The sequence below is a fragment of the Lepidochelys kempii genome, chromosome 9 (assembly GCF_965140285.1).
Source record: "Lepidochelys kempii isolate rLepKem1 chromosome 9, rLepKem1.hap1, whole genome shotgun sequence".
NCBI classification, from domain to species: Eukaryota; Metazoa; Chordata; order Testudines; family Cheloniidae; genus Lepidochelys; species Lepidochelys kempii.
The window spans coordinates 26,828,256-26,841,940 of record NC_136388.1 but is presented as its reverse complement, the minus strand read 5'-3'; the positions used below and the strand labels follow the sequence as shown (position 1 = coordinate 26,841,940).

Here is a 13,685-nt window from a genome sequence, read left to right as displayed (position 1 = left end):
AATTTCCTGGTATGAAATATTTCACTGCCAATGAATGTCCCACCAGTATTTGGTGACTAAATACTGTGTTGGAATGAAGCCAGAGTCCACCTGGGCTGAACTCTTGCACGTCTCATGACGGGAAGTCAAACTAAATGGAAGTGGACCCCCCATTTCTGACAGCTGAATTCCAGTGCTAATTAAAGGGTAATAAAGAAACCACCTTCACAGAGAACACAAGGGACACAGTGTATAGCATAATTATGCACTATAATATTGATAGGGTGCACTTTGCTCACTTATATGTTGTAGACTAGTGGACATTTGTCTAAATATGTTACTACTTTAAAAAATTAATTACTCTTTGCTGCCAGTTACTTGCAGAGGCAGTTTGTCATTAGATATCTAAGAACCTGCTTTGTGGGTGCTGGTCAGACATCACTGAAAATCAGATCTTAATTGTCAGAGTTAACTCTTAAAGCTGAATATGTTTGTAAAAGAGATTAATCAGTGTAGACACCTGAGCACACAAGTCATCTAAGAGAAACATGGGCAATGAAGTATTTAAATTGTAAACTCTTTGGAGTAGGAACCTTGTCTGCCTCTTTCTAAAGCTCCTAGTATTCATGTGTTCCTATACCAGTTCGTAATAAAAGTGTGCAGGGCTGTACTGAAGTAGATTCAGAGACAGGAGTGGAAGAAGGACACAAAGGAGGTGGCTAGTCATCATGGGGCATTAAAGGGGAGTGAGCGAAAAGACACGTGAGTAGAGAGGTAAGCTGGAGCAGAATATCTGCCAACTTTGGAGATGTTGGTAATAAGATAAATAGCTGGATATACCCATCTTAGTTACATCTAACCACTAGATCTTTCTTGATTTATATTAATATGTAGATGAAACTACAAATGAGAGTCAAATGTTCTACCCAGATTTCATATTGTAAAAATGGGAGCAATCAGTTTACCTTAAAATAAAGCATCCAAAAGGTGAGAAAACTGCCTTAGTTTCTAGACAAAGGGTAATTACGGTATAAAACAAATAAAAAATAATGCACAGATCTAAATTAAGCTTCTTGAAGACACAGGTATAAACTGGTGTTGTAACTTAGTTGGAAAATAAACAGTCAGAAAGCATGCAGTCAGCAAGGTTTTTTCCTCAAGTGATTACATATCAGCTTTTATAATAAGGATGTCAAATAAACGGAAAAGAACAGAAAACTCCCCAACTAAGCTTTCTAGGACCCTTGGTGTAGTGCCTGACCTTCCTGAAAGCATTCTGCTTCCAAGCAGCTGCTCTGATAGACCATCACCAGAGCACCTGTGAAAGGGAATTAAACTGAGGTTAACCCCTTGTTCACCAAGGATGTGGTTATGCCCCTGCAACCTGTCACAAGGAGTAAACTAGAACACGTCAAAAATCTAAAGGAAAGAAGCAAAGATGAATTATCAGTATTAGTGACAGGACCTTTAAAAGAAGGTAAAGTCTTAAGAGAGCAGAAGGAGATAGGATTGGTTGAACAGATTGTGTTATTGGTCTGAGAGAATCAATACAGCAGAATTCCTGATCAAAATTGAAGAGAGTGAGCTAACAAGGAATATATGGGAAAATAGGGAGACAACCTAATGAGTACTGCTGAGAAAAAAACAGTACCACCAAGTCCTGCTAATTTAATCAGAGAAAGTAGCAAACCTCTTTGGCTTGTGCAAAGAAACTGAATGGAAGTACCGAGAGGAAGTTGTGTTACGCAATGATTTAAAAATTTCAAAAAGTCACCAAGGGTTAAGATATGCAAATAAATCAAAAATCTATTAAACAACTGCTGAGTTACCACGAGAGGAACTATTCTTTTCCATTTATAAGGTTGTATGAAAATATGCTCAGGTCAGTTGGATCTGAGTTATAACCAGCACTGATCAGAATGAGGAAAGGAAACACCGATGTTCAAAGGAAAAGGCAAGGTTGAGACGGGCAAGTCCTAGGTGACCTACAAGTCAGAGGAGCCGGCTTCTCCAGCTCATTTGGTGGAAAACTTTTCTAAAGATGAAGCAAGTCATCAACAGCAGTAGAAAGGGGTAAATCAAAATGACATTGCTGTGGGCTTTCAAAGTTTGAGACCTAATGTGTTGACTATGCCCTACGGGTACTTTGTTCTAATCTCTATTTTTCTTATGACTTATCCATGGATAGTCCATGGGAGACACCTCTGGATCCACTTCTTTTTTCCTCAAGCGAAACAATAGCAATATTAATACTTCTTGTTAAGACCAAAAAAATTGGTCACAGGAGCTGCAGTCTGAAGAAAAGGGATAGAGATGAAAATAAATGTATGGCCTGAAAATGGGAGATTGTTCTTTGAAAGGAATTCATCAGGGCACCACTACATGATCCACAAGTGGTAATGGTATCCAGCTGAGTGTGTTGCTGTGGTAACCAATCACTTCAAGTTAACAGAATCTAGTAAGGGGGTTAAAATTCAGAATAGTAGGAATAGAGGAATGATAAAAATGCAGAATAAAAATCATCAAACATCATCCGATACAGGTGACAAAGTCATTCAGAAAGCTACTCATCAAATTCTTCCAAATAAAAGGAGGATAGGATGGCTGGTACAATCAAGGGCACTGAAAGGCCCTCAAAAATGCAGGGGAAAATGTGGAAACGTACCCACTCCATGTTATAATAGCTGAATTAGTCTAAAATAATGACCTGAACCTTCAGCTAGAAGTAAGGACCAGGCCAACCTTACCTAAAATGATATTACGGACTGTTAATGACTTAAACCAGCAAAACTAGGAACATCTGCATTAAAGCAGCCACTTTGTGGGGGGTTTCTGCCTAAAGTAGATATTGCTGCAGTCTCAGAATATTACAGGTTCTGATGTGAGATTTAGTCATTTTTGAGGTTTGTAATGTACATGCATCATTGACAGAGTTTCTTTTGTTCTATTTTCCTTTATTTTAAAGAAACAAAGTTTAAGACATCAAATTCTCATCCTTTTCCAAGATGTTGCCATAACCATACATAATAAGTTTACTTATAAAGTATCTCCTCTCCCTCACTCATGCACTTGGATTGCTACAAAGACCGTGCTAATACAATAATGCACTACACATATGTCTTTGAGTGTATACACACTTATTCTTTTACATATATTTGATAAATGACTAGATTACCTTCTCCAAAAATGGAAATTAATAGACAAATTAAATAGTATTAAGTAATTTAAAAACAATAATCATATAATTAAAGACTTTACATTTTAAATATGCAAGGCATTATAAAATATACAAATTATGACCCTTCATAAAGCACTTAACACACTTTATGTGCATGAGCTTAAGTGCTTTACTGAATCAGTGATTACATAAGTTTATGCATTTAAACCATTATGGGATATTTTTGTTCTGTTTTTACAAAAAAACACGCCCTGAAAATCCACTAAAAATCCCCACTACGTAGGGCCTGATTCTGTTCATTGACAGTTTTGCCATAGACTTCATTAGAAGCAAGATCAGGCCTAAACCGGTCCGCTAATATGGCCCTGCTGATTTTTAAATCCCTGAATAATAAGGAACCTACCAATATTAAAGACCTCTGCACTCTGACTCCACCTTTTGTCTTTGACTAATTGGCCTATCATTTAGTTGAGTGACAAAGACTGTAGAAATACAGAAAATGTTACTGGGAATGGAGTAGGATGCATGTCCTAAAAAAGCAGTGCAGATCAAGGAAAAGGGTAAAACTGCATAAGATTCCTACCTATGTGTTTGAGTCTTAAATACCATTGTGATGGGCAGAGTAAATGGATAGCTAGATGGGTAGAGTGTGAATCACCTGAATAACTTCAAAAAGAAAAGGAGTACTTGTGGCACCTTAGAGACTAACCAATTTATAGCTCACGAAAGCTTATGCTCAAATAAATTGGTTATGAAGTGAGCTGTAGCTCACGAAAGCTTATGCTCAAATAAATTGGTTAGTCTCTAAGGTGCCACAAGTACTCCTTTTCTTTTTGCGAATACAGACTAACACGGCTGCTACTCTGAAACCTGAATAACTTCAGCTGGTTTCCCTCTTTCAAAAAATAAGTAAATGCCAAAAAATCTGAAGTGGAAATTTTGACATGAAGTAGCTTTAAGTTATGTCATATATCTATAGTTAATTGTGGGTGGTGCCAGAAGAATTCCTGGGTTTGTATTTATCACACCATCCCTGTGCCCATCAATAAATACTTATTTACATATCCATACAGTCCAGTTTTCAGAGTTAAACACCCAATTCCGTATGTGGACATTCAAACTAGCAATGAAGTTTCCATATGTCTTTGAATACATGCTTCAGAATGAGCCACCATGATCCAATTACACATAATATAGGGGAGAGGCTCAGAAATCATGCCTTGTTTTGAAGAATCATGATGAACTTATGCAATGGCCCCTATATACTATGATGGTGGGTGACTTAAAAATGCATGCAATAATAAAAATAGCTTCCTAAGGCCTGATCTACACCTAAAACTTAGCTTGACTTGGTTACAGTACTCGGGTGTGAATTGAGTGAGAGACGTAGTTAAGCTGATCTAAGCCCTGGTACAGACACAGATAGGCAATGGAATAATTCTACGAAGCTACCGCCTCTTGAGGGGGTAGATTTACTACAGCAATGGGGAAAAAACCTTCCGTTGCTATAACGTGTCTATAATACAACACTACAGTAGCATAGTGTAGACATACTTTGTGTTGATGTGAGCATCCAAGTGTGGAGCTGGGTGTCCTAAAATAGACATTCATGTTTGAAAACTGACTCCACGGTCAGTCACTCACACATTTTTATATTGCATATACAATACCGTATGTATGATACTGCACAAGCCACGTACACTAAACTCTCTGGGTGAAATGCTACCCCCACTGAAGTCAAAACTCCTGTTGACTTCAAGGGTTGCACCCTTATTGTGTGTTGGTAAAATATGACGGTACACAGCTTTGTGAATTAGAATGCTGTCGTATTTTAAAGCACTTGGGGCTAGATAGTGTCTGACTTTGTGCAAGTACATAAAGTTCGGAAAGGTTCAAAAGGAGACTGATGCCATGGTGAGGTTTAAGTTAATTTGTTTAGCCCCATAGCCCAGATTCCAGTTTGGATACCTTAGGTGTTGGAGTAATCCTTGGGGTATTTAGTCAATAGCTGTGGCAGGGCTTATCTGCTTCTTCCATGGTTAGTGACGAAAACTGAAGTTGTAGCTTTTTTGGTAATAAATTGATTCTCTGGTGGCACAGGCAAACTAATTCTGCAATAACTAAGACCCTGATCTATTCAGGCAAATCCTTGTGCAAATGTGGAGATCTGATTAAATCAACTGGGCTCTGCATAGGAGCAGGGACCAGCCACATAGGTTGTTGTGTCAGGGCCTTGCACTCTTTGCTAGCAATGGTCAAACGGCAATATTCATCAAATGAATAATTTTTTGAAATTCAGGAAATGTTTCAAATACAAAATTAGAGAGTAATTGCTTTCACTATTCATTTTACTTACTCTTTACTCATGCATGGGGTAGTGGCACCATTGCGCTATTTCCTGAAACCTAGGGGCAGTGGATTGACACTTGTAGGTAGTGTTACTCTACAATATCATACAAGATCACCGTAAAGATTATTTTTCCTTTGCTAATGTGTTGTTCCCTACTCCAAAATTACCTGAACTTGCTCTCTTCAGGAGCAATGGAAACACCTAGCTAAGATCCAGTGGCCCAGAAATAGAAGCATACACAGGGCTCTTTCTTCACACTGAGGAAGGATCAGAAGAACTCTTAGTAGAAAAACAAAAATTCACCTTGACTCTAGTTCTGGAGTGGGGTTACTGTTTTTCCTTTTTCACTGAATGTGGAAAGAAATGTGTGTGTTATCTCATTAGAATTACATTGTTGAGTTTTCAGGGGGAAAAAATTGTAACAGCAACATAGACCAACATAAAAGGGATTTTAAAAACATTATAAGTACAAGCTGAATTAAAAATTCCAGGCCAAATCAAAGTTTATAATGACTGGTCATTTTAGGGAGGAATTGGGCTTTAAGCTGGAAGTTTTTTGTAATTTTCTTCCAGAATTATGAAAAGGGTTGGATCATGGAACGCACTATGACTTAGAAAGTGTGTGTAGTGGAATACAATAGGGCTAAGGGTGTGATTATTTAAACAAACAGAAAATCTTTTGAGCCCTGGAAAAATACAGTAAATACTCCTGAGACCTAGGAAAAAAGGATACAAACTACAACAGCTGCCATTTTTAAAGTTTTTGTTGTTGTTACCAGAATCTGTAAGGTTGGGAATATTTTACATTATTTGTGCAAAAGTGTTGCATACTTGCAGTGGGTACTCATAAATCCATTTCCTGGAAATTTGCAGAGCTGAAGCCAATTAGTTGCAACAGAAAGACAGTCTTTTGCAGACCGTGCCTGTGCTTAACTAAGCACATTGGTCCACTGTACAGTGAATATTAAGCAGCAACACTTTACTAAACCGGGCAAAGTCTGAGAGCTTGGTTATATTCTGCATCTAACCTTCAGTCTAACCTTGCAGCCTGGTCCTCCCTGTGTCTTTGAGAGCCTTTGTGCAAAGGGATTTACTCATTGTCTGAACAGGCGGTCCTCAGGCACAGTAGCGTGCATGTGTCACATTTTCAATATAGTTCAGGGGTTATAATGTTTTACATATAAGATGGCACATACCAACACTGGCTTTTCGGGGATGATTTTTATCCAGATACCTTTTTGTACCACATTTTGGTGAACGTCCTGCCAAGTAAAGCCGGTCTTCAGTGGCCCACGGTTATGTATGTGTGTCAGTCCCTTGGGTTTCACGAAGGCAAAACGCTGCAGTAGCATGAAAGCATTTCCCCCCCCCCCCCCTTCCCCCTTTGCATTCTTAAGGCTCGGCAAGTACGCCCAGCGCTTCCTGGTAGGTTTGGGTGAATGGGGGAGGGGGCAGTGCAGGCAGCAGCGGAAACCAGACATTAGAGATAAGAGTCTGCACAGCTAGATGCCACAGTCCTTTCACGGCAGCTGAGTGAGTTGTGGCTATCATAATGCTACTGTGACCAGGGACATTTTCCCCCCCAGTCTTTTGTCATCCTGTAATAATGAATCCCACAATGCCTGGGGCAATCTGTCCACAGCCTGGTTGCCTCTGAAAAAAAAAAAATGTGAGAGGTAAGTTTCCATTTCCACCGTGTCTCTCTCTGTGTGTGTCTCTCTCTCTTTTTGTGGTTGTTAAATACAGTCTTTAATTAATTAATGAATATCTTTTTCGCTGTGCAAAATGTAGCTGGCTGAATGAGGAAGTGAGATTAGGCTTTCACTGACTTTCAGTTGGTCAGGCAGGGGCTGGGTTGCCAGGGTTTATGGTTTCATATCGCACACCATCTAGAGCTAAAAAGAAAGCCGTCGGTCGCAATTGCAGTTCTGCTGAAAGCAGCCGCCTTCCTGTGCGGGTTCTGCACGCTCTGTCAGATCGCAGGGGGCCTTGCAGTCCTCAAAAAAGAAAAAGGCGGGGGAGGAGGAAGAGAGAATAGGAAAAAAACAAACAAACAGGTGCATATAAAGTGTCATAATCGCTTCATGATCTTTGTTTGAAGGGAACAGACGATCGAACAGCAGGGGCTCCTAATCGCTTGCAAAGATTTTTGCAGAGGGAAAAGTCTCATCACTTCTTCTCAGTCTACCGTCTAGCTTGGTTTTCATATGGGCCAAATATGTTCAGGGAAAGGTTAATTCTCTGCCTACTGCACATAAATTACGCATGACATGTTTAGCTCTGTTTCCTTATATGGAGAGTGCTGTATTTCAGTACTGGATGTCTTTTGCCAAGTTCGCAGGGTGGAGGACGCCCTGCATAAGAGGTTCTTTTTATTTATTTATTTATTTATTTATTTATTCTGTTTTGTAGTGCGTCACTCAAACTGTAGGAAAAGTGAGTGCGCACACTGGTGTTTAGCAGCTAAAGTTCGGTTTGCATAGTACCATTCACTAAGTGTGAAACTTAAAAAAACTACTTTGATTTTGGTTTTCATTCAAAGAAGGAAATAACGAGTCTTGTTTTCTGTTGGGCTGGAATTTTTTAAGATTAGCACTATGCCATAAGGAAATATTTTGATACAGAATTCTGTAACGGTAGCAATGTGGTGCTGATTCAGTTTAATTTTTTATCTCCCAACTAGTTTACTGTCATTTGGGTGTAGAGAAACTAATGGAACCAACTTGTACTTAGAAGCTGCCAAGTCCCATTGAAAATAATCATTCTTCTAAATTGTAAATTAAACAATTACATGGTTTGGTCTACCAAACCTGAAATGGTAGGAATAGCTGAAAAGTTCAGTAACTGTGTGTAGGTATATAGGTACATGCATACAAGTGCACATTATATCTATACAGCAGCATATTAATATATATAGTGTGCATATGTAAATATAGTGTGTGTATGTATATAAATACATCCACTCCTAAATGTCCTGGTCATATTTAATATATACATGTATGTATGTGTACATATAAAATTATTATAATCCTTTGAAAATTATCAGGTAAAGAAAAAAATTAGATCTATCCAAGTTATTTCTAGAGCATCTGTCAGTGTAATATCTCTTGCCAACATAATGGATAAAGGAAAATCAGTTGACATAATTTATGAGGACTTTCAGAAAAAAATCTTCGACACATCTCAAGGGGCTGCTAAGGAAATTAAGCAGTCATACCGTGGGAGGAAAAGTACTGTTGCAGATTTGAAACTAGCTTAGAGGTGGAAAAAGAAATTGAAAAAAATGGTCAGTTTTCAACATGGCAAAAGATAAAAACCATTGCTTGTTTCAAGGTTACATACTAGGGCAGGAGTCGGCAGCCTTTCAGAAGTGGTGTGCCGAGTCTTCATTTATTCACTCTAATTTAAGTTTTCGCATGCCAGTAATACATTTTAACATTTTTAGAAGGTCTCTTTCTATAAGTCTTTAATATATAACTAAAGTATTGTTGTATATATAGTAAATAAGGTTTTTAAAATTTTAAGAAACTTCATTTAAAATTAAATTAACATGCAGAGCCCCCCAGACCCGGTAGCCAGGACCCGGGCAGCGTGAGTGCCACTGAAAATCAGCTCGTGTGCCGCCTTTGGCACGTATGCCATAGGTTGCCTACCTCTGTACTAGGGCTATGGTAGTTTAATATATTATTAGTGGCCTGGAAAAGGCAGTGAACCATAAAGATACAAAGTCTGTAGATGACACAATTTAGGAAAGACTAGAGAAGACTGTGAAGAACTTCAGAGGGCTTTAATAAATCTAGGTGAATGGAATGCACATTGGCAGATGAAGTTCAGTATTGTTAAATATACATTGAAAGGAATAATTTGAACCATTCACACACTTTGTGAGGTTCTAGATTAATCACAGCGACTTTGGCTCAAAACCTGAAGGTTACTGGGGACAGCCTTTGGATGAAAATCTGTGTTCGGTATACAGAGATTGTTTTTTGACCAACAAAACAAAATATTAGGATGTATAAATAATGGGATAGAAATATTATAATGACATTTTATATTAATCAATGCAGCACCTTCACCAGGAATTGTGCATTTGGTTCTGGCCACTTTACCCCAAAATCATGTAACAGAAGCAGGAGAGGCAAGTGACAGACAAATGATTGGAGGCACGGAGAGACTTCTGTGTGAGGACAGAGTGAAAAGATTCAGTATGTTTACTTTAGATGGAAGATTAATAAGAGAGGACATGATATGAAATAGGGAAGGTAAATTGGGTTTTCCTTCACGGGGAACATGAGAAGAGATAATCATCGAAATAGAAAAATTGATAAAAGGAAACCCTCTTTTTACACAATAATAATTAACCCATGGAACTTATTACTGCAAGATATGATTGAGGCCAAGAGGTTAGTAGAATTCAGAAAAAAATTGGACACTTCTATGGACGAAGAGGACTTACACAGCTACATTTGATAGAAAAAAATCTCCTGTTTTTAGAAGGATTAGGAAGAAACTTCACCTATGAGCAGGTTATTGCATAGCTGTCCATTATGGGATTTATTTGCATTTTCTGGTATTGGCCACGGTCAGAGATAGGGTCCAGAACTGAGCATTCTGTTGGTATGAAACTATGACAGTTCCCATGTTTTTTGTAGATGACAGTGAAAAGTAAACTGTATAAAGTGAATAACTGTTTCTGCTGCCATTTAAACCAATGGCAGAGCTCCTGATTTCAGTGGAAGTAAGACTGGACTCTGTCACATTTAAAAAAAAAAATAGTGTCAAGCTACTCCCTTTTAGAGCAAAATATATAAGCACATGCATTATATATGCAATGAGTTGATGGTAAATCTGTGCACTCAAGCTCAGCACACACAAATCCTAAAGTAAATGTTTTTGTGTGATTGTTTTTGTTTATTTTTATGGTAACATCTACCATGGGCTAGGCACGTTGCAGACAGACACACAGATAACAAAGCTTGGTCCCTCCCCCAAGGAGCTTCCAGTCTAAGAACAGAAAGACAAACAAGTAGACCGGTTAGAAGAAAATGGAACAACAATTAAAATTGTGTGCTGTGTAGTTGTAGCCGTGTCAATCCCAAGATATTGGAGACACAAGGTGGGTAAGGGAATATCTTTTATTGGACCTCACCACCTTGTTTCCTTAATAAATAAAATTACCATTATATGCACTGTAGTCTGTGTGGCAGAAATGGGTCTTCAGGAGCAGATGTGTTCAGGATGATTGTCTTGTACTAAGAAGCAGATCAATTGGCGGGCAGGGCAGGAGAATTATGTGGGCGTTGGAAGTCCAGGACTAAATCCACTCCTAATCCACAGGTGAAGCATAGGGAAATGCAACAGCTCATGGTAGAAACTGTGCTTTTTGGGGAAGTTCTATGGTGTATGTTATAGAGGAGGCAGGACTAGATGATCATAATGGTCCCTTCTGGCCCTTGAATCCATGAAACTCTATGGTTGCTAAAACAGCCTCGAGGCTGGAATAGAGGCCCTGGTCCCTGTACACCTACTCTATGGGTGTGAAATTCTCGATAGAGTCCTAAGTGGAGTATAGGATCATGTCCAAGAGGTGAATATAGCTGAACTACTAAGTAATAGTGGCCATAATATAATTAAATTTAACATCTCTGAAGGGTAAAATACAAAAGAAACCCATCACAGTAGCATTTAACTTAAAAAAAGGGAACTACACAAAAATGAGGAGGCTAGTTAAATGGAAATTAAAAGATACAGAAGTGAAATGCCTGCAAGCTGCATGGAAACTATCTAAAATCACCAGAGAGGCTCAAATTAAATGTATACCTCAAATAAAAAAAACCAGAGGATCAAAAAATGCCACCATGGCTAAATAACAGAGTAAAAGAGGCAGTTAAAGATAAAAAGACATATTTTTAAAATTGGAAGTCAAATCCTAAATTAAATGAGCATAAACTCTGGCAAATTAAGTGTAAAAGTATAATTAGGCAGGCCAAAAAAAGAATTTGAAGAGCAACTTGCAAAAGACACAAAAACTAACAGCAGTTATTTGAAGTACATCAGAAGCAGGAAGCGTGCCAAATAATCAGTGGGGGTCACTGGATGATCTAGGTGCTAAAAGAGCACTGAAGGAAGACAAGGCTGTTGCACAGAAGCTAAATGAATTCTTTGCATTGGTCTTTACTGTAGAGGATGTGGCCATTCTTTACTGCAGACGTGAGCCATTCTTTTTAGGTGACAGATCTGAGGAATTGTATCAGATTGAGCTGTCAACACAAGAGGCTTTGAACAAATTAATCAGTTAAAGAGTAATAAGTCACCAGATGATATTCACTGAAGAGTTCTGAAGGAACTCAAATATGAAATTGCAGAACTACTAACTGTGGTATATAACCTATTTCTTAAATCAGCCTCTGTACCAGATGGCTGGAGGACCGATTTATTTTTTTTAAAGGCTCCAGAGGCGATCCTGGATATTACAGGCCAGTAAACCTAATTTCAGTGCTAGGCAAACTGGTTGAAACTATATTAAAGAACAGAATTATCAGAAACATAGATGAATGTGATATGTTGCAGAAGAGTCAACACAGCTTTTGTAAATGGAAAACATGTCTCCCCAGTCTATTAGAATTCTTTGAGGGGGTCAACAAACATGGACAAGTCGAGATAGTGCACTTGGACTTTCAGATAGCCTTTGATAAGGTCCCTTACTAAAAGCTCTTAAGTAAAATAAGGAATCATGGGGTAAGATAGAAGGTCCTTTCATGGATCAGTAGCTGGTTAAAAAATAGGAACAAAGGTGAGGAATAAATGGTCAGTTTTCACAGTGGAGTGAGGTAAATAGTGGAGTCGCCCAGAGATCAGTATTGTGGTCTGTGCTGTTCAGCATATTCATAAATGATCTGGAAAAGGGGGTAAAGAGTGAGCTAGCAAAGTTTGCAGATGATACAAAATTACTCAAGATAGTTAAATCCAAAACAGATTGCGAAGAGTTACAAGGGGATCTCACAAAAGTGGGTGACTGGGCAACAAAATGGCAAATGAAATTCAATATTGATAAGTGCAAAGTAACGCACATAGGAAAACATAATCCCAGTTATACATACAAAATGATGGGGTCTAAATTAGCTGTTACCATTCAAGAAAGAGATCTTGGCGTTATTGTGTATAGATCTTTGAAAACATCTGCTCAATGTGCATCAGCAATCAAAAAAGCTAACAGTGTTAAGAACCATTATGAAAAGGAGACAAAATAAGAGAAAACATAATGCCAGTGTATAAATCCATGGTATACCCGCACCTTGAGTACTGCATGCACTTCTGGTTACCCCATCTCAAAAAAGATATATTAGAATTGGAACAAGTACAGAGAAAACAAACAAAATGATTAAGGGTATAGAACAGATCTATATGAGGAGAGATTAAAAAGACTGGCACTGTTCAGCTTGGAAAAGAGACAACTAATGGGGGGATACGATAGAGGTCTATAAAATCATGAATGGTGTGGAGAAAGTGAATAGGGAAGTGTTATTTATAACACCTATAACAAGAACCAGGGGTCACCCAGTGAAATTAACAGGCAGCGGGTTTAAAAGAAACAAAAGAAAGAAGTTCTTCACACAACCAGTCAACCTGTGGAATTTGTTGCCAAAGGATGTTGTGAAGGTCGAAACTGTGGTAAGAAAAGAAATAGATGATAAGTTAATGGAGGATAGGTCCATCAATGGCTATTAGTCACGTTGATTCAGGGATGCAACTCCATGCTCCAGCTGCCCCATAACCTCTGAAACTGGGACTGGACCACAGGGGTGGATTACTTGATTATTGCCCAATTCTGTTAATTCACTCTGAAGCAGCTGGCAGTGGCCACTGTCTGAAAGCAGGATACTGGGTTAGGTGGACCATTGGTCTGATCCAGTATGGCTGTTCTTATGTTCTTATAGCAGTTTGTGGCCAATATAAGAGTGACCACAATGGCAACATTGCTGCCTTTTCTCGACTCATCCCCAGAAATCCCTCCTTATGCACATCCCTCTCCGCACCTTCACAGAGGTGTTCTTGAGCCCAGCTGTATCACATTTGGGAAGTACAGAGGCTCCCTTCACTCCTGTTTTGACAGCTGTATTCTCCCATATAATGTGAAGTCAACAGTCTCTCATCTTATTATAGTGTATTTTTTCCTAT

At 38.6% G+C, this 13,685-nt stretch overlaps 1 protein-coding gene across 16 annotated transcripts in view; it reads left to right on the top strand.

The window, feature by feature from the left end:
- MBNL1 (muscleblind like splicing regulator 1) overlaps positions 1-13,685 on the top strand; it is a 200,542-nt gene that overhangs the window by 1,358 nt on the left and 185,499 nt on the right. For 3 of the 16 annotated variants that reach the window (XM_073359663.2, XM_078854395.1, XM_073359664.2), the window contains exon 1: positions 6,919-7,183. The exons of 2 other annotated variants lie outside the window; for them this stretch is intronic. The gene's annotated coding sequence lies outside the window, so the exon portion shown is untranslated. Of the gene's footprint in view, positions 1-3,880; positions 7,184-7,217; positions 7,565-13,685 lie in introns of those variants that run through there. 11 more of the 16 variants (XM_073359647.2, XM_073359649.2, XM_078854394.1 and 8 more) reach the window with 10 other exon arrangements.